At 41.9% G+C, this 22,078-nt stretch overlaps 1 protein-coding gene and 1 long non-coding RNA gene across 2 annotated transcripts in view; one reads left to right on the forward strand and one right to left on the reverse strand.

The window, feature by feature from the left end:
• The first annotated feature begins 1,496 nt into the window (after nucleotides 1–1,496).
• Nucleotides 1,497–6,424, forward strand: LOC308291631. The gene is made up of 3 exons (XR_013962347.1): nucleotides 1,497–1,891; nucleotides 3,882–4,076; nucleotides 5,797–6,424. It is a non-coding gene; the product is annotated as an uncharacterized lncRNA (long non-coding RNA).
• trappc8 (trafficking protein particle complex subunit 8) overlaps nucleotides 2,973–22,078 on the reverse strand; it is a 180,772-nt gene continuing 161,666 nt past the window's right edge. The window contains exon 32 of the transcript XR_013962342.1: nucleotides 2,973–2,993. The gene's annotated coding sequence lies outside the window, so the exon portion shown is untranslated. The remainder of the gene's footprint in view (nucleotides 2,994–22,078) is intronic.

Consider the following 22,078-nt stretch of genomic DNA (forward strand, 5'->3'; position numbering starts at 1 on the left):
AAATAAAATACAAAACAGAAAAAGAAATTACTGTGAATGGCAAATTTATATCCGGACTAATGACTTGTGTGTCTGGACAAATGAATGGGAAATGTACTTGTCCAGAGGACAAGTGCCTCAAAAAGTGAATGTCAAGCCCTGAACACCAGGGCTGAACACCACACAGGCTCACTCTGATAACCAGTGGTGTAAAGTAACTAAGTACATTTACTTTTTAGAGTTATTGTACTTTACTTGAGTATTTCCAATTTCCAATACTTTTGCTTCTACTCCACTACATCTCAGATCCGAATATTCTACTTTTACTCACTCCACTACATGTCTTTGAAAACTTTAGTTACTACTTAGTTTGTAGGTTATGATTATTATCACAAAACATATATTAATAGTGTACCCATTCAGGCCGGGGACACATTTTTGTGTAGTACAGTAAATGTACAGTTAGTATGTAGAAACATATTTGTTTTTGTAATATTTGAATAATATTTGAGAACAGGTTGGCAGACTAAAGAAAGAAAAAGTCCTATTTAATGATAATATACACCTCTTCATAATAATGTTGACATTCGGTCATTTCGGATCTCGGCTCCGGTTCCGACATCTCTCGGTGCTGCCCGGGAATCATATCTCATATTTCTAATAATAGCTGGTTCCAACTTCCATTTGGATCGGCTCCAACATGTCTCTGTGCTGCTCGGGTATCGGTTCTCATATTTCTAATAATAGACGGGTCCATTTGGGTCCGGGGCCATTTTCCTCGGGTCCTTTTGGGTTCGGGTAGTTAAAATTGGACCTGTGAAGACCTCTAGTCCTGAGCAACAGCTTACTCCTAGCTCCTGCACTCACACATTGGAGAATGTGAACTGAACATGTGAGTGAGCGTACAACTCTGTTGGCGACACGCCTTAAAGGTTCAACAGAGAACAGAGAACACACCTCTCTACTTTGAGACAGCACTTTGAGTTCACAGTTCACACATGATCACCCACTGTAGCTAACTGTTCTAATCTGCTGTGTGTGTGTGTGTGTGTGTGTGTGTGTGTGTGTGTGTGTGTGTGTGTGTGTGTGTGTGTGTGTGTGTGTGTGTCCGGGTAGCTCAGTCGGTAGAGCTCTCGCCTTTGTACCGCAAGGTCATGGGTTCGATTCCGGACACCGCCAACTCAGCGTATAAGTAACACGGCTTGGCAAGTCGTGAGGCAAGTACTGGGAGCTGATGGTAGGTGTGGCGCTCCACCTCAGCAGTCCATCTCCCAGGGGTCTAGCGCATTGTAACGGGGACAGACTCCCGTGTGTTACCGGCTGATACCGACAATAAGCCACTCCCGACCTACTTTGTGTGTGTGTGTGTGTGTGTGTGTGTGTGTGTGTGTGTGTGTGTGTGTGTGTGTGTGTGTGTGTGTGTGTGTGTGTGTGTGTGTGTGTGTGTGTTTATTGCTTGTTGGCCAAGTGTCCCCACAAGTATAGTAGAATATGAGAAATAAACGTTGTGAGAACCATTTCCGGTCCTCACAATAGCAATGGTTGTTTTATGGTTTATACAATATTTTTAGACTTAACAAGTGCCCCCATGGACTGAAAAACACTTTCATTTCATGTTTGTCTTGTTTTCCGTACAGTTTTAAGCCATTCAACACGAGGGGTCTTTCAAAGACGTACCATGACTAATATGAAGATGATTCTGACTCTGACATTGGTTTGCTCTTCGCTAAGGTTCTCTACATCTTCTCACCCTCTATAGAGCATTCACCAGAACGGCAGGAGAGGAACCCATGTCTGGTCCAGGGGGAACCAGAGTGTCCGCAGATTAAGCAGGATGAGCTGCTTCAAATGCCAAAAGAAGCCGATGGGTCACTAGATAGGAAGGCGAGGGGCAACACTCTTTCTCTCTCAGGTACAAGAAAACAAACTATTACTACTAATCAAAACATGGTTAATGTTTTGGTCTGTTTTTACATTTATCAGATAAAACAATGCTATTATACACAAGACCACACAGAGGGAGGGGAATTAGTGGAGAACAGTAACGTCAGGTTTGCTCCAGACCCTTTTTTAGCAGAGACGTCAACCATCCATGCCTTCCTGAATCAATTCCTAGTATGGCAAGAAAACAACAAGAACATTGCTACGGTGTATGCCAAACATGAAGAGAGCCTCAATGAAACTACATTACACCCGTCATACGCTCTGCTTTCTCCGAATACCTCAGTCAAGGTTCCCACTCATCATCATCATCATCATCATCTTCATCTCTATGACCACTGGCGGGTTTTCATCTGTCTGCTGTGCACCCGGATCTCCACTTTGATGTGCTCCAGGACTGACTTGATAGCTGAGAGTAGAGAGAGTGAATGTCCCTGGTTTTTGAGGCAAATGTATGTGTCAACTGGGCTGAGAGGGCCAAAGGAGCCATTTGGTGTCAGGTGCCATGCCTCCCTCTTTCTCATGCCAGTGTTTCCAATGATTGCCTGTTGTTGACTAAGATTTTGCGAGAGAAATAAGCAACCAGGTCTGTGAAAATGAGTCAAAAAAAGTGACTAGGACACGAGCAATTCTTAAATATGTACTCTTACTTACTTACTGCCTTTTATGTCAGCTGGCGTGTAGGGAAGCTACATGTATTTGCATTCATTGGCTATTTGAAAATAGCTGATCTACAAGCTCACAATGTGTCGCAATGTGACTTGTTGTAACGTTGTAGATCTGCTATTCCTTTTTTTAATGTCTTGGGGAAGAAAAGTGATAAATGTGGAATACAAATCAGGTACGGGAGTCCCTGGCACAACATATTTTCAGATGGGGGTCCATGGACCAATTAAATACATAATCTGGGAGTCCTTGACATGAAAATGTTTGAGAACCACTGGTTTAAACAACACTAGGAAAAGAATGCTCCAAATCCCGGCAGTCAATGTGTTAAGAATGGTCTACTCTAGGGCTGGGTTTATATCCATCCATTCATACACACACACACACACGCACGCACACACACATACCTCCCTGGAGTTGTTGTCCTCCAAAGATCTCTTTCAATGTCCATGCCATTCTCAGTGTCATGATCCATGCAAGCCCTCTTCTTCCTGTTCAACAGGGTTGCGGTATGATTGTTTATTGTTAATTTGGATACTCTTCCTGGACTTACTGCTGCTATGGAAGTAGACGGTATCGTGAGGGACGGCTTTGCACAGACTCAGACATAGAACAGACATTATCAGGAATTGAATATTTGCTGTTTGGACAATGAGAGGGAATGTGGGTAGAGTAAACACGTTTACACAGGTGGACTGTATTTTAATTTAAGGGGATGTGGATATAAATGCGTTCTTCTTCCTGACCTGTGGAGGACAGCATTGCACTTGATTGTGTAAAGTCTGCCGGAAACTAAAAAGGAGAAGAAATCATGCAGCCAGTGCAGCCTGTTTTTGCAGAGCCTCTTTTATTGTTAAAGTAGTAGTACACCCCCAAAATGACTTTTTTCTATTGATTACTCATGCCATGGAGACTTTAAATAAGAAGGAACCAATTGGAGAAAACTCAAATTGAACAATTGAAGTCTTTTTTTATAACCGAGCGCAGGCAAATAATGTGACAACATTTCGATGTAAACACATCTTCATCAGGTCATTTATTGTCGGTTGCACAAGCCATCTCTTTGAGTGCTGCTGGACACAGCGTAGAAGAAAATACATTTAGTCAACATGAAGCATGAATTTAACCAGTAACTATTACTTTCATTATTCAACCTTGTTATCATTTTATTTATCACTTCGCGCACAAGCTGTAATACTTCTGCTCGTAGCAACATCACAGAAGTTCTCATCCAATCAGAAAATGTGTTTATTTTCTCTCGGTTGACTTAACCTCCTCTTTCCTCCTACCTCTAGACCTCCTACTCCTTCCTGTTTGTAAAGAGGATTCCCCTGAACTGCAGGAAAGCAGTCCCAGTCTGGTCCAGGAGGAACCAGAGCCTCCACTGATTAAAGAGGAACAGCAGGAACTATGTCAAAGACCAGAGGAGGCTGATGGGTCAACCTTGACATCACTTGAAAGAAACGCTAGGGGCAGCAACACTCTCTCCGGTAAAAAGAATAACTTACGTATTAGTACTAATCTACAAATGTTGACGTGACCATCAGACAACTTCAATGATCAATGCATAATCAATGACAATGCGCATGGAAAACCTTTTGTCCTGCTCCGAGCGGGAGCAGGACAAGACTAGAGCATCAGTGCAACGGCCAGTGAGAATGGCTGTATTCATTAACATGGAGTGGATTAAAATCAGCATCTGTTCAATTATGCATACACGCCTGGTGAGTTTCAAGCTTAGTCACAAGTTACATGTTTTAGATCCTAGATCTAAAACATGTAACTTATGTATGTCATAAGTAGGGAGAATTTTATTTACTGCTCTCCCTACTCCCTACTAGGGTTGGGACTCGTTAGGATTTTAACGATTCCGAGTCCTTAGCGATTCCCTCTTAACGATTCCGGTTCCTAACGGTTCTCTTAACGGTTCCAATATATATATTTTTTCATATTTTCTGACATCCATTATTAACAGTAGTTGTTAACATAAGCCTAATGGGCGTTCAAACAGTAGTTAGTATATTTTCTAATATTAGTAGTAGATACTGTTTTCTCTTAAGCTCTTTTCAATACAGTAGAACTATCAAATGAAATTCAAATTATCAAATTTTGTAGATGTCATTTATCCTCTATACAGTAGCAAATAGCAAATGACAGAAAAGTGTCAATTCTTAAATGTCAAATCCTTTTCTTTTTTTAAACAACACTCTTACCCTCTTTTCAATACTGTATCAAAGAATGCCTTTTTCCTCTGGTACATAGCAAGCCAACTGTACTGTAAGCCAGGCACAAACTAAGGCATAACAAACTCTTACCCTCTTTTCAAAATCAATACTGCATCAAAGTCAAGACCTAGTGTCTCATTGTGGATAGACTGTTCAAAGTCCCTGACTTTCTAACTCACCATTTATATATATTGACTGTGTCAATTCTTGTTTTCAGTAGAAACGTTGTTTCCACATTGTAAACAGTGGCAGAGACATGCATCTGTACAGCATTGTTGTTGTTGTTAGCCCTTAGCACTGATTAGTGCTATGCTCTGTAGCAGCAAAGTAGACACCACTCAACTGCTCTCTTTGTCAATCAAAATCGCGGAGCTCTCCTCCGCTCCTGCAACGAGGCACGCTGGCAGCGAGCCTTCCTGCTTGAGCGTCGGTGGAGTGGCAGTGAGTGAAGCACCCTTCAATGATTAAAACCGGAGCGTTCCCACCGTTGCCGTGACGCTCGACGCGCTCGGTGGAGCCGGGGGGGTTAAATGTTGACGTTAGGCGTTGGTTAGGCGGACATTCCCAGCATTCCTTCTGTAGAGGTGGCCTGACGTCACCACTCACCACAGCTGCTTGCAATGGAATGCACACAGCTAATGCGCGCTGATGAGACCCGTTAAGAGAATCGGACCGGCAAAAATGATTGACCCGGTTCTGGACCCGCTATCATGGAACCGGTTCCTAAAAAGAACCGGTTTCGGGTCCCAACCCTACTCCCTACTGGTGCATGTGCATGGGTAGGAATATTCCAGGACAGAGCCCGGAAACCAAACACATATGCTAGTATTAAATCTGCATTTGTAACACTGCCAGGTATTAATTAATTAATGAATCCGCCTCTACCACGGTTTCAGTGGCATCAAGCGTAAACCACTGGTGATTGTGTTAATATGCAATTAAAATATGGTATTTTCTCTTATTTGATGTTTTTCTTTTTGCCTAGAGTTCCTGCACCTCCCTATTTGTAAAGAGGATGCCTCCCCTGAACAGCAGGAGAGGAGCCCCAGTCTGGTCCAAGAGGAACCAGAGCCTCCACACATGAAAGAAGAGCACGAGGTGGCTGATTGGTCAATGTTGACATTACTATCTGTGAAAACTGAAGATGAGGTTGACAACAGAGACACAGAGCCTGTAGCCAGCACCTCAGCTGGCCTCACGAAAACACAAGTTGATGTAGAGGACTGTAGAACATCACAACCAACAAGTCATGGCCACCTACCCTCTGCACACTATTGTGAATCTGACACTGAAGACAGTGATGACTGGGAGCAGACCAGGGACGCTCAGTCAGCTTTAAACATACTGAAATCTTACAAGACCGAACACGTGGAAGGACAATCATTGTGTTTCAGCAACAGGCTGCCCCAGGAACTGATCTTACCACAACAGACTCCATCCATGACAAGTCAAACTGGGGAGAAGAAATTTGGTTGTACAGTTTGTGGTAAAAGCTTTAATCTAAGGGGCAATTTGAACGTACACATGAGGACTCATACAGGGGAAAAACCATATAGTTGCACTATTTGTGGAAAGGATTTTGGTCAAATGTACAATCTGAAGATCCACACAAGGACTCATACAGGGGAAAAACCATTTAGTTGTTCAGTTTGTAACAAAGGTTTTGTTTGCATGAGTGACGTGAAAAAACACATGAGGAGTCATACTGGAGAAAAACCCTTTACTTGTGCTTTCTGTAGCAAACCTTTTGCTTATGTTAATGATCTGAAAGCCCACATGAGGACTCATACGGGAGAAAAACCCTTTAGATGTACAGTTTGTGGCAAAGGTTTTGTTCAAATGAGTACTATGAAAAATCACTTGAGGACTCATACAGGTGAAAAACCCTTTTGTTGTACAATTTGTGAAAAAACCTTCAACAACCGAGGAAATCTGTATACACACATGAGGTCTCATTCAGGGATAAAACCCTTTAGTTGTACAGTATGCAGCAAAGGCTTTGCAAAAAAGAGTGATATGAAAAAGCACATGAGGACTCATACAGGGGAAAAACCATGTGTTTGTACAGTTTGTGGGAAAGGGATTAATCAAATGAGTGATCTGAGGAAACACATGAGGATTCATACTGTGGAGAACGTTAGTTGAATAGACCACTAAGAGCTGCCCCCAGTTACTGTTGCTATGTGAGCCAAGCATCTATGGTTTTGGACAGCACAGCATAGTGTTTTGATAGTTTTTTGATTATTTTGACAAACCACTTGCTTCTGCCATTCTGCAAGTGGTTTGCCAAAAGTAAAAGAATCAATCCTTCTGTAGCCAGAGCTCCAAAATCTCATCTACTGTAAAGCCCTTTGCACACAGGCGCGTTTAACCGCACGGATAAAACGGACAATATAATTTTTTGAAAAGAAAACAATGATTCTCTATGACCTCATGCACACCGGCTCCGAATTAGCCGTGCGACGAGTGGCTGCCGCCGTGCGTTTTTTCTCGATCGAAACCAGTTCGATTTGTGCGTCTTGTCGCATGCGGTGAAAAACTCATCACTCCTTTTATGACTCCTTTTGGGATCCGCAGCGCCGATTCCGCACAGCATTGCACACCAAATCCAATGCGTTTTATTCATACAGCAAACGGAAGAAACGCAACTGTCCTGTGTGCAAAGGGCTTAAGTCTCTTCAACAAGGTCTACAATATTAGCCTGATTTCAGACTCTGCGCTGGAGCTTGAGTCTGAAGTTGTCCCTATTCTATTTGCAGGGGTTAAAGCCCCCCAAAATCCCAAGACTGAACATTATTTTCAAACCATGTCCCAATATGTGATTCTTGAAACATGGCGTGCACGAAACAGTTCTGAACTGCCTTCACTGAATGTGTGCCAATCTATGCTTCATTTCACAGAACTAGCTTCTGAAGTTCTGTTGTATTTTATTGCTAGTCTTGCCAATTAATACTCATATCTTGACATTATTACTGTACCTACAGTAACTGTAGGTATTGACTTTACGGCCTCATGGTGCATAGCAGCAGTGTGTTAAAGTAAAAAAAAACAGGGGAAGTCACGTATACACAAGATGCCTTCAGTAGTCATTTGAACCATTTTGCACCTTGAATGCAGGGAAGAGGAGAGGTTGCAAGTGAGAACAAAAGAAAGCCCATAATATTATGCATTTTATTTATGTATTTTTTAATTGCAGATCTGCACTGATATCAGGAATCCTCAAGACTGAAATCAGTCCCCAGGACTGAGAACTTTAACCCCTGTATTTGATTTAAAAGGGGAGGAGATTTAAAATTTGAAATTCCCAATCACAAGAGATCTTGTGGGAGGGGTTGTGTTTGACTTGTGTACACAAAACATTCCCCCTCCCCCTGTATGACAGGCATCAAGTTGTTGTCTTTGATGTTTCATTGATTAGAGAGAAGCACTAACGAGCTATTTACACTTGTATGGCTCAATCAATGACTGCAGTTCAGAACCCCCTCCCTCCACGGTTTCTGTTGATTTTGAAAGTTAGACCCACCCCTCCTCTGTCTTGCATTGATTTCATTGGTCGCCAATGGTCGGTTTGCCAAGACACCGATAGAAAGAGACGCGTCATATGACAAAACCAGACCAAGAGAAGCAGTCCACTCAGAGAGTGGGTGGTTCTATTGGCTGGAGCCAGGCAACTACAATATGCCCTGAAAGAATATGTGCATGACATATCATCGATGGCTCCAAAACACTGAGGCTGTACATTGCATTGTGATGCTGGTGTTTGTTTTGTGATCATTTTAACGGTTATGGTCTTCAGAATGCGTTATCGTAGTAACTACAGCTGTTGACTAGGGCTGGGTGCAATAACCGCAATACCGCCATACCGTGGTTGTGTAATGCATACCGCGTGACTAGTTCATAACAGCGATTATACCGTGATTATTTTTGTAATATTTTTATTTATTTAAATGTATTTAAAATATATATATTTTTTCCATTCAAAACAACATTTTTGTGAGAACGCGGTAGGCAGCCTATACCCTGAAGGTTTGCTGCCGAAACGTTGGTTTCCCTATACTCTGTGTGCTAAAATAAATATTGGCGTTTTAGCTACAGAGTGTGCGGCCGCTTATTTGTCTTTTAAAATACTATTATTGAGATACCATACTGTCGGTAAACAGATTTGTTACCGCAATAACAAAAAATCCATACCGCCCCAGCCCTACTGTTGACCACGTACTTATTGTCAGTAAATAACACTCAATTTGAATGTTGCTTTCTATTGAACATGGAGAGACGGTTCTTTCTGTGACTTTATCACCAATACAATGTATAAATACAAATAAGCATCTTTGGAGCCTGGTTCAGTAAATGTGTCATGTAGAACAATTAATTCAGCCCTTTCACACATCCCTTCACATACATGCAGAGTGCATATTTTGTCTTGGGGAAAGGAAAGAAGAATGCCCCCTCCAGCCTCTTTGGGTAGCTGGAATCACTGCTTCAGGTCCCCTGGTTCATATTGCCATACGATTGCTACAGCGGCATAAACGTGATGCAAAGCTCGGTTGCTCCTTGAAGCTGATGGGTTGGGTTTTCCAATCAAGGAAGCCGATGTCAATGGACAGACTGGACACAGGCAGACTGAAACGAAGACAAACTGACAGATAGCGGGCCCTACAGACATTGGTGGATTTTTGGTTCTGCACAACTGAATTCTAACTTGGCACAACACATCCCTGGGTTGTCTGCGACACACAGCAAGTTTGAAATAGATACTGGTTACGTTGACTTCCTGTTGAGTGTTAGCAGTTAGTCTAATATCATGGTCGATAGCAATGGTTGGTACGCTAGAATTGGACAATCATTATTGGGGTGGATGTATTATGACAAATGCATTTTTCTAAGCAGTACTACAGGGGGTATGTGAGAAAAAATGGAAAATTATACATTTAGTTCCCTGTTATATTTAATAAAACTTGAATGAGCAAATGTGAAGTTGCTGACATGTAAAGTGTTAAATCATATACAAAACTTGATTAGCACTAACTGTTATTGAATAGAAAAGCCACGATTATGCTGTTTTATTTTTAACATATTGACATCAACAAACATTGAACTCACTGAAATGTTAACATTACGGCCACAGTTTAAAATAAATCTGCTCAGGAGGCACTAATTGCAAATATTTCACTTCATTACTTATTTGTAATATTGTTAAAGGCAGCTTATCTAACATTCATGGCATCATATGATGGTAGCTGCAATATGTTTTTGCTCTTGCCATTTTCTAAACAAAATGTTGTAGTCAGTCAAAGGGGGTTAGATTCAGGAATGAGGGAAAGGATGTAGTGAAGAGATAACCTCTGGAGTAGGGCATGAAGAGGACATTGGAAACGGGGGCTTTCAAAAAGGAAAAACTGCCATTGTGTTTTAACCACTTAAACCCTACAGTGAGTCCTTCAGCTCTATACTAATGTTTTTTTATTTATTTTTTTGCTGTTTATGGGGAAAGCTTTATTAGAAAATAGCAGATCGACAAGCTCAGAACACGTATTATATTATTTAGGGCTTTACTCCCCCTTTTCCTTTGATGCAGAGCATAGTGAAATCAAGGTGAACGACCGCACCACTTAAAAATATCTACATTTTTCATTACAGAAAAGTACCCCTATCCGTAAGAAAATAAGTTACCCTTTTAACTGTGATTATAATACAATATTAATTTGTATTACAACTATCCTAATTATAATGCACTATAATGGATTATAACTGTGATTATAATACACTATAAAGTATGTTACTATGATAATTATAATACACTATAATAGATTATAACAGTGATTATTTAACACAATAGAATCCCATTGTCATTATGAAGTGTTTGCCCCTGTTTGGCCTAGCTCAGACCGACTCTGGATTGGATACTGTTTAGTACCACTTTCACACCACTCCTCCATACCTCATTTGGGTCACTAATCCCATATCCAGTCATAGTCCGAGCATTTCGGGTGAAAATCGTTCACTTTAGGATAAAAGCATGAAATTTGGCACACAGTTAGAACATGCCATATGGAACATTTTTGGCCATCGCAGATTTGTCTTGGGAAACTTGTGGGAGCCAATCAAAGTTGGGGTCTCTTAGACTTTACTATAAAGTAAAATAATACCAAAAATAAATATGCTTTAAGTAGCATGTGAGGGGTCAAACTATGATTTTTTCGGGATTCTGAATCAATGCAAGCATTTGTTTTTTGCACGAAAAACAATCCTTTCCGAAAAATTGCCCCCACAAAACTGTGAAAAGTGATGACTCATCACTAAACCATAGTTTTATGGGGTCCGTTTTTAGCCCAAGGAATGTCACATGCTACTTAAAGCATATTTATTTTTTGTATTATTTTACTGTATAGTAAAGTCTATGAGACTTTGATTGGCTCCCACAAGTTTCCCAAGACAAATCTGCGCTGTCCCTATATCCAAAAATGTTCCATATGGCATGTTCTAAGTGTGTTCCAAATGTCATGCTTTTATCATAAAGTGCACGATTCCATCAAAATATTGCCCGAAATGCCCTGACTATCAGGAGAAAGAGCCTTAAATGTTCCAATTCCAAATTTGTCTGCTTTTTTTTCCTCCTTTCACATCACTTTAAATTTCACATGTGTCTCCTGTATCCTGCATGGGTTCTCTCTCCTGATTGGATGGAATTGGTATCCCAACCTGAAAGTGAACACTCTATGGCAATGATTACTCAGGGAAGAGCTATTTAACACTTATATTAACCAGATAGTTTTTCAATGTCCACTTCAAACTATGGTGCAGAAATAGCTCCAGAAAAGGACTCTGTAATCTGTAGCTCCCCATTAGCTAGCAGAGTGCTGCTGTATGTATGAATGAAAGAATGAATGAATGAATGAATCTCATCCGCAGAATCTGATGCAGGAGATGGCAAAGTCTCCAGAGAGAATGACCCGCGGTCAGAATCCCCACAGAGGTCCTCGATCTGCTCTGCTCTGCCTTACTCATGCTATTCAGCTCCGCTGAGCGTGAGAGTGGGATGGCCGTTGAGTGCACTGGACCCACAGTGGAGTTGTTAGAATACTGCAAGGTGGTGAGATGGGAATAGGCAGCATGGATTGTGTAGGGCCCTCCGAAGGGATTCTCGCTGCTGTACGCCCCAAAGATATCTATCCTGATATCTGTTTGCTCGCTGACAACGTCTGGCGGCTGGTGCCTCTTGAACTGCTTCCTCGTCCTAAGAAAACTTCCACTGTCGAACATGTCTTCTGCCTGTGGGTCAAATGTCCAGGAGTTTTCCTTGCTGGAGTTGCCCGACTACAGAGGGATTTTGACAAAGCAGTCGTTTGAGATTATTACGGAGAGAGTTTCTCCAAGCAGGAAAGACAGATCCCTCTTAGGGTGAGCTTTTTCTGAGGGCTCGGGAGGATGGTCATGGTGATGAGGGCGATGTAGGAAGGCTTTATGGGACTGTTTGTTGGGTTCCGGATCAAACCTTCCGAGTCTGCGCTCTGATCTTCACCATCTCCCTTCACAGTGCCTGTCGCACCTTCGTCCGAAGAATCTGAGCCAGCAGACGGCAATGTCTCCGGAGAGGATAGGCGTACGTCAGAATGCCAATCTGGCAGCATGGCAGCATATTTCTTCATGATTCCGTCCTTCAGACTCTCGTCCTGCCCCGCCTCCGTCTTCATCCCGAGATCCGTTTTGGCGTCGACAACGTCTGGCTGGTCCCTTTTGAACCGTTTCCTCCTTCTAAGAAAACTTCCACTGTCAAACATTTCTACTGCCTGGGAGTCAAACGCCCAGTAGTTGTCTTTGCTGAGGTTGCCCGTCTCCCGGGGGACTTTCACAAAGCAGTCATTGAGATACAAGTTATTACGGAAAGAGTTTCTCCACGCAGGAAAGCTCTCACTGTAGTATGGGTAGCGGTTGCTGACAAATTGACAGATCCCACTCAGGGTGAGCTTTTTTTGAGGGCTCTGGAGGATAGCCATGGTGATGAGGGCGACGTAGGAATAGGGCGGCTTTACCACTCTGCTCTTTGGGTTCTGAATCGGACCCGCCGAGTCTGTGCTCTGCTCCTTCGCAGTGCCCGTCGCCCCTTCATCCCCAGAATCTGATGCATCAGATGGTAAAGTCTCTGGAGGGGACAGCAAGGACAGCGGAGAATGCCTGTCTGGCAGGACGGCAACATCCTTCATGAATCTGTCCTCTGGTGGCCCCACGGTGGTCCTCAGCTTCTCATCATGCTCTGCCTTTCTTTTCCTCTTCCCAAGTACATTCACGTCGCCAGATCTGTCTTCTGACTGTCGGTGAAAGGTCCAGTAATGTTCCTTGCCAGTGTTGATCGGCTCCCGGGGGATTTTCTCAAAGCAGTCATTGACATACAAACTGTTACGTATAGAGTTTTGCCAAGCAGGAAACGTCTCTCTGTAGTATGGGAAGTGGTTACTGATGAAGTCACAGATCCCCCTTACGGTGAGCTTTTTCTGTGGGCTCTGCAGGATGGCAATGGTGATGAGGCGGATGTAGGAGTAAGGAGGCTTTTCCAGACTGTTCAGTGGTTTCTGGATCAAACCTGCCAAGTCTGCACTCTGGCCCTGACCATCTCCCATTACCACGTCTGTCTGGCTACCCCCTCCGGAGCCCATGGTGTTAATATAAAGCTTGTATATATCCATTGCTGTGTGGATTTGTCCTTCTGTAGTAATTCCTCTATTGTGTTCTAATACAAAATAGTCAGCTGACCATCTACAAGCTCCGAAGTTGGGGCGGGGGTAGGGCTATATACAGATAAACTTGGAGTAGCAATAGACTTTGACATGACATCACCATCCATGCTCTTTATGGAGTTATGCGTTTCTATGGGGATCCCTCTATAGACTACTCCTGCATTGTTTCACCGCCATAGCCATATATAGGACAGTCATAACTAGAATAGGGAATAGGCTATTTTAAGCCATGTTTTCATTACAGTGCCGGATATTTTCCTGAAAAATAAAATAGTATAGTATATATATATCGCATATGTTGACTTTTCAGGAATTCTGCGTTTAGTAACGTGCTACTCCAGTTCTACGCGTTTTTGAAGAGCCGTCCAATAAACGGTTTAAACCTTTGGTGGCGAGGGGCCCCGGTGCAGATGCAGAAGTGATTTCGTTTTTTAGACGTCTAAGATTAGACTAGACGTTGATTAGATTTGACATTGATTAGACGTCTAATAGATGTCTATATGTCTATTAGAAGTCTAAGACTTCAAATAGACATATAGACATCTATTAAACGTCTAATCAATGTCTAGCCTAGTCTAGTCTAAGCTTAGACTTTCACTTTTAGAACAATTTTAGACGTGTGCTCAGTGGGCCCCCTGCCCACATACCATTAACCATATTTTTATATTTACACCAACAGTAGGAGGAGAAAATAAAATAAATACCGATCCTTGCCCACGTTTATAAGGCAAATTTAGCATCCTATTTGACAACTGGAGTAAAACATTCATTAAAAACAAAAACAAAATAACTTTTTTAAAATACAAACTTCTAAGTTGACCTAACGCACTTCTAAGTTGTCCCTAAATATCATATATTCCCCTAAAGTCATTTTGTAACTTTTCTGTTGATCTGTTATGTTGATATTTGGTGCGAATTGCAGATGTGACTTGCGTCAGAATTGTCCCAAAATATGATTTCTTCTTGTGCTCCCCTATTTCCAATATGATAATACGTAAACTGGCTCCTGGCTTTAGTTAGAACACTAGACCTGTGCCCATCGGGCACCAGCCTACTTGGGAACAATGAAAATAGAATGCATATTACCCACCTTGTTTTCCAAAACCGAGTACACACACACACACACACACACACACACACACACACACACACACACGCGCGCGCGCGCACACACACACACACACACACACACACACACACACACACACACACTTCATTGAAAACCTAACAACATCACTGTATTATATTCTTGTAGTGCTTTCTGTTTATGACTATGAAATGGGTCTGAATGATTTGTATTGAAAAGTTTTTCAATGTATATAGCCTACACACACACACACACACACACACACACGCACACACACACACACACACACACACACACACACACACACACACACACACACACAGTAATCCTAGTCTCTATACTGCCTCCCCCTGGCCAGCCGGGACACCTGATGGAGGGAAAAGGAACTACTGGGTTAAAAACAACCCACATTGGGCTATTTTTAACCCAAACCCCGGGTCAAATAGGGACCGATTACTTGTTGGGTTATTTTAGTGCAAGAAATTGGGTTATTAATTTTGACCCATAATCTGGGTTAAATAAATAACCAAATTATTTGTTTAAAATGACCCAAAATTGAATGAATACAACCTAAATTTGCAGGTGCATGGTCTGGAGAATGACCATGCCAATATTATCTGGCATTAACATAAGATCAGAAATGTTTCAGGTTTTCTTCTCAGATGATTTGTTCAAGTTTAGTAATATCAACATAAAAGTACATAATTGAATACATATGCAACAAAGTTGATAATACTATAATCAGAATAGTTTAGAGAAGATAAACAAAATTATATCAAAATTATCATGAGTTCTTCTCTTTTAGACCAGCAGGTGTAGGGAGCTCAACCCTAAGCTAGCAGCCTAGCACTTGGTTGGGGTTTAGGCTCAAATACTGACAAATCAAATTCAGACATATGACAGTCAGCTTGCCGAGGCAGACACATATGACATATTTAGCCTTTTTAGCTCCCAAAAGCTTAGAAAATGTCGCTGGAAACCTAGACAAATGCTTTTCCCAGCATGCTTTGCAAACCGGTTTATGGTGCCAGTCCCCTGATTAGCCCAAAGCTAGACCACTATCCCAAGTATATGGGGTACCACTAACCCAAAAAATGGGTTACCCCCAGAGAAATATTACCTAACTCGAGCAACCCTGGAATTTGGTTAAAATAATAACACGATAACCCAGGAAATGATTATCGCCCTGAAAAATAACCCAGAAATGTAACCCAACAGCAACAACCCAGAAATTGGGTTATAGAAATAACCCCTGAGTTTTTACCCAGACAGCACAGCGAACGCCGATGCCTTCTCTCCCTCTGTAACAATGTAGGCGCTATGTAGCGCCGGGAGCGTTTGCTCATTGGGAAGATGCATTTGCGACGTCGCTGCGCGAACGAGGAGCTAAATTGGCAATCGTCGTCGCAAATGCATCTTCCCAATGAGCAAACGCTCCCAACGCTACATAGCGCATACATTTTTACAGAGGGAGCTACTAGGTAGCTGTGCTGTTAGGTTAGAGTATAATCTTTATTCATAAGTCATGTCATGATACAAGACAATACAAAACAGACTGTACAGTACAGAACAACACAAACACAAACGACAAGTTATCAATACAGCAATATATATATATGGGTCAGTGACGTGACGCCCCAAAAAACATGTTTTTTAAAAAACTTTAAATAGCAGGCATAAAAATTATTTACTTTTGTTCTACTCACTCTCAACTTTATGGAAACACATTTTGTTTTTAGATATTTTATTGGAATCAGACTTTATTGAGCAGTTTGTTGTACTTGTGCCTAAAACCGTCATCTGGTGTGACATGACAATAATTGTTCATAAAATGAAAATGGAGTACACCTTTCTTAAGTTACTCACTTTATCAAAGTCCTTTATCATAACTAACCTGTGATCCACTATAGTTTTGTGAAAATTAATTGAATCTGTATATTTTTTTCATAATCAACACTCTGTGTGAGGCCCATGTTGTCGATCTTTCAACATATTTTAATTTTATTCTGACAAAAACTTTCTTTAAAATTACACAAATATTTGTGACTCTTCCTGATACTATTTTCTATGTAAACCATACACATTTTTTCGGTTTCATCATTAATAAAGGTATGATTTCTCACTATTTGGAATGTCACACCAGATGACTTAGTGTCACACCAGATGACCATATCTTCATGTGTCAAAGCAAACTGTGTTTTAACCTACCTATTAGTGAGTACTGAACTTTACTGATTGATTAAACAATTACCCAGGAAAAACAGCAACAGTAAAATTGCTTTAACATTAAATAACATGGCCTTAATATTTCTGAACAGGATAGTATTGTTGGGCCTTAACATAGGATAACAAAGAATTGTAGTAGTAGATGGATGATGAGGATGTGCACAGGAATGCTACGCACACCTAAGTCTTCTGCCGGCCCACGGCAGAAGGATCTTAAAGAGACAATAAGGTGCATAGCCACACTGGGAGCCAAGGCAACATTTTATTAACACCAATTATTGGAAACAACTCAGCATTCAGGTGTATTACTTTTTTCCGAAGTCTCCTGAACTTGAACACAGCATTTTGAGTTGAACAAATTTATTTACGAATCATGTCGTTACACCACATCTCCACTAGCTAAAGAGTGCTGGGTTGTGCAACTCCGAAAATAGCTGATCTACAAGCTCTCGCAGCACAATGCGTTGAGAGCTTGTAGATCAGCTATTTTCGCTATGTTTGTCTCGGGTCCTACCTTACCTCATTGTCCAGTCCAGTGAGTGAAAGTACAAAAGTATTAGATTAGATTAGAATAGACATTTAGACTGCATTGTACATCAGCCAGTCACATTTGGTGAGGGTATCTAGACATTTAGACTGTATTGTACATCAGCCAGTCACATTTGGTGAGGGTAGCAAACCGTTTGCCCTGTTGCGGTTCTGCTATGCCACAGACAACTTCCTGCTCTTTGTAGAAAATGCAGTCTCGCCCCTTTGGCCAGACAAAACCATTTTTCATTTTTCCAAGTTGATTCATGCAGTTTATCTCTAGCCCCTCCTTATTAATGGTAACAATCTGCCCCACATATGGCTTTCCCTCATATTTGATTATGACAAACTGTCCTTGTGTGTATTCATCTGAGGAGGTGTCTGAATCCTCAGCTTGGGCCTCTCCAATAGATGCACTTGTGTCCAGCACCTGAGTAGAAGACCTTCAGGAGGAGACATTTAAATGTAATTTATTTGTCAGGTAGATTGTTTTTAGTAGTAAAATGTAATTACTAGCAAGTCCTCAAGTTTGCCAAGTATGTTATACTCACTGAGCTCCGGAAGCTGTTTTGGGCCTGCAGCTGACCTGGGAAGGGGGCAGTTCCGCAGATGGGCCACCACTTAGTTAAGGAAGAAAAGGAATGAATGGATGACATAAGTTACTTTATTGTCATTAAACAGGTACAATTACAGGTATCATAAAATTGGCAAAGAGAATGATTTAGTTATACTTACTCATCACTTGTCTTGTCACCTGGCACCTCAGCCCTGGAGACTTGGTCGAACTGTAATTTCCGTGGGTTGTGACAGGTGCAGATCTGAGGAAACTGGCAGAAACAACTCAGGTCTCTGTAAACTATCTTTCCCGGGAAGATAGAAAGAACCTGGTGCGTAGTGCTGATGCCAGTCACTGGACGCACTGATGGAGGGACCATTTCATCCATGTTGGATATCTTCTCTTCTTCGATCCACATGACAGTGACTTTTTCAGAGGACTTCTGTAAATACTCACACAGATCCCTCGGTGTTTGTAGGTCACTGCCTCCGAGGACATACATGTCTGCCTTACGCTTCAGCACCCCTCCCACACCATCAGGTGCGCCCTTTCCATGGGAACGCTCTGAAAAGTTCCAGGTGACCCTCTTGAATCCCCATGTATAAGGAATGCTGCTCATGAGGAAGCAGTTTGTGCGATTCCGGTACTGGGTTGCTGGCCCATCACTGAGGACATGCAGGGTGTCAATTGCATTGTCTTGTTTTCCTCGGAAATCATCAATAACTGGCTTGATGTGTGCCCACACAGCACGCTCATCATGGCGTAAGGACTGTGAAATGGTGGCATAGCACTGGGAGCCACTGACTGAGTAGGCAACTCCGGTATGCACTGTTGCCTGCTGCCTATTGCCACCAAAATGAAACGCCTGAATCTCTGTGTTTAGTTTACAAGCATTGTTCTCAGAAAAGTCTATATGCAAGACCATTTCATTGGGTTGGATGCTCTCCTTGATGTGTCTGAACTGCTTCACCTGATGAAGCCAGTTGAGCTGATGACTTGCAATCGCACTGAGCCTCTGGTTGAACACATCAGTGAGTCCAAATTAATCAATTTATTTGAATTGTGCTAAATCTATAACTAGTAGTCCTACTTTTTTTCCTTCTTTTTTTTTGTTTTGCTGTATCCAAGTAAGGATAAGAACAGCTATGGTTTTGTTTAAATGCCCTTCCTCCATATCCATTCATTCATCACTATACAGTATGTTTGTGTATTTTGGAAATAATAAAATCACATTTTCTGTACCACCCATTTTCTGTTGTCAAGTGTCTTATATTAACTGCTTATAACGGATAGTTATTATAAAGTGTTACCACAATATAAGGTTTAGGTTTCTGTGAAGGGGTTTCTGCTCTGTCTGATGAATTTGCTGTATCACCGAATGAAGCTAAATTAAATTATGTAAAAATGTTTAAAACGTTGTTTTAAACATGTTAAAATGTTTTAAATGGACAAAAGAAACATGGGACTTGTTATTTATTGTTATGTCTGTAGGAAAATACAGTATATATCATCTGGTGTGACAATCAAGTCATCTGGCGTGACAAGCAGATATGTCACACCAGATGACGAAGTGTCACACCAGATGACGTTTTCTGTATTTAGGACTACCTTGAGGCTACCAGGTACACATTAGCATGCTAACAACATGCTAGCTATAACAAAACAACCTAGATTTACATGTAATTATGACCAAAGTTTCAAATAACTTTTGCTTTATTAATGAAAAAGGTGTCACACCAGATGACATCCAGAAGTGCCACACTTGTCAAAGTTTCAACAAGATGGCATTTCATGAAAATGTTAAAATCATAACTCACCTCAGACACCTGTCTTGCAGTTGTGCTGGGAGTGCTGAATAGCCTTACAGAAGAAGGACCTCTCTAGCCCAGTAGGTGTCCAAATTATTGCCTGTTTAATTTTTCCAAACTAGTGTCACACCAGATGATTTTGGTTTGGGGGACAAAATCTTTTTGATCAGAAATGACTGAAAACATTATGCTTGGACTTTGAAAAGATATAGGCTCACAAATAGACATTTTTTTTTGCCTAAATTCATTTTTAAATGAATTTTAGCAATTCTTTTTCTTAGTTTTATTCAAGTTCCCACTTTGAGAAACAAGGTCGGGACAGTCACACCAGATGACATTTACCATGTTTGGTTGAAGATTCTGAAGAAATGAGGAATGAAATGTTTTAATCTTGAGTAAGTTCACATAAAGCTTAATGTCCTGCACAATATTCAGAAGGTTTTTGACAAATATATTTTTTATTTATACATGTTTGACACCGAGGACAGCGAAAACGCTACGTCACGTCACCCACCCATATATATATATATATATATATATATATATATTCTTAATTCTATTATAATTATTATCAAAGCCAAAAAGTAGCCTACATTCTGCCAATAAAGATACAAATCACGGTCAATCAACGAAAATGTCGGTGTGGTCACAATTCCAAAACAAATACAACCCTGTCTCTGGATACACTTCACACAACGAACAATAACACAAATGTCTCTCTTGAACTTGAGAAGGTAGTGACTTGTAGGATAGTAGCCTATACCTATGTATGATTTTAAAAGAGACACTTTATTGGTAAGATATTTGTATGGAAGATTCCATATAACTTTCAAGCTATCAACAAGTTCAAGCTATCAACAAATCTGGACAAAGGAGTAGGGGCCTATGCAACTACGTCTGAGAATGGCCACTGGGGGCGCCGTACTAATGCATTGTCAATGCAAGGTTGTTTGGTTTTTTGTCGTTGCCGTGTCTCAAGCTAGGCTAGCTTGAGACACGGCAACGACAAAACACCAAACAACCTTCCATTGACAATGCATTGGACCTCCCCCTCCCCCCCTCTTTCTGACACGATAGCTGTCGCAAATGTGTGTGGCGCGCCTAATGCTCCTTAGGCTTCCCACACACAGCTGCGTGAAACATCTTCTCCGTATCGGCTGAGAATGGCCACTGGGAACGCCGTACTAATGCATTGTCAATGGAAGGTTGTTTGGTGTTTTGTCGTTGCCGTGTCTCTTGGCCAAAAGACAGGCTGTGGTTGAGCTAGAGACACGGCAACGACAAAACACCAAACAACCTTCCATTGACAATGCATTAGTACGGCGCCCCCAGTGGCCATTCTCAGCCGATAGGGAGAAGATGTTTCACGCAGCTGTGTGAGTCCAGCCTTCTGCGCTGTACAGACATTTGCGTGAAACATCTTCTCCTTATCGTCTGAGAATGGCCACTGGGAGCGCCGTACTAATGCATTGTCAATGGAAGGTTGTTTGGTGTTTTGTCGTTGCCGTGTCTCTTGGCCAAAAGACAGGCTGCGCTGCGGTTGAGCTTGAGACACGGCAACGACAAAAAACCAAACAACCTTCCATTGACAATGCATTACCCTGCTAGAAAAACCAGCACAGACCAGCACAATTGTCATGCTGGTCTGTGCTGGTCTATGCTGGTTTATGCTGGTTCATGCTGGTCTGTGCTGGTGCTGGTGCTGGTCTATGCTGGTCTGTGCTGGTCCCATGCTGGTCCACCAGCACAGACCAGCACCAGCACAGACCAGCACCAGCACAAACCAGCACATGTTGTGTTTTACTGCTGGTCTGTGCTGGTGCTGGTCCAGCACAGACCAGCATGAACCAGCATAAACCAGCACAGACCAGCACCAGCACAAACCAGCACATGTTGTGTTTTACTGCTGGTCTGTGCTGGTGCTGGTCTGTGCTGGTGCTGGTCTGTGCTGGTCTAAGCTGGTCATATACAAATAGGGACAAACACCCATTTTAACTAACAGGTTCCAGTGGCGCCGAGGATAAGTGCAGGACTGAAGTGCCAGAGGTAGTAAGTTCGACTCACACCCACAATGTCAAAAATAATGTCACAATCTAATATGGTCAAATACAGAACAGGATTCAAGCACCAGAGCAAAGAGCAAATTAAACCAGCAAAGACCTGGTCCACTTCTCAGGGGGGTCCCCCGGGGGTCCCTGACCACACCAGCACAGACCAGCACAGACCAGCAGTAAGCGCTGGTTTGTGCTGGTGCTGGTCTGTGCTGGTTCATGCTGGTTTAGATGGTGGGACCAGCACAAACCAGCACCAGCACAGACCAGCACGAA

This window comes from Nannobrachium achirus (genome assembly GCF_963921795.1).
Source record: "Nannobrachium achirus genome assembly, chromosome: 1".
NCBI classification, from domain to species: domain Eukaryota; kingdom Metazoa; phylum Chordata; class Actinopteri; order Myctophiformes; family Myctophidae; genus Nannobrachium; species Nannobrachium achirus.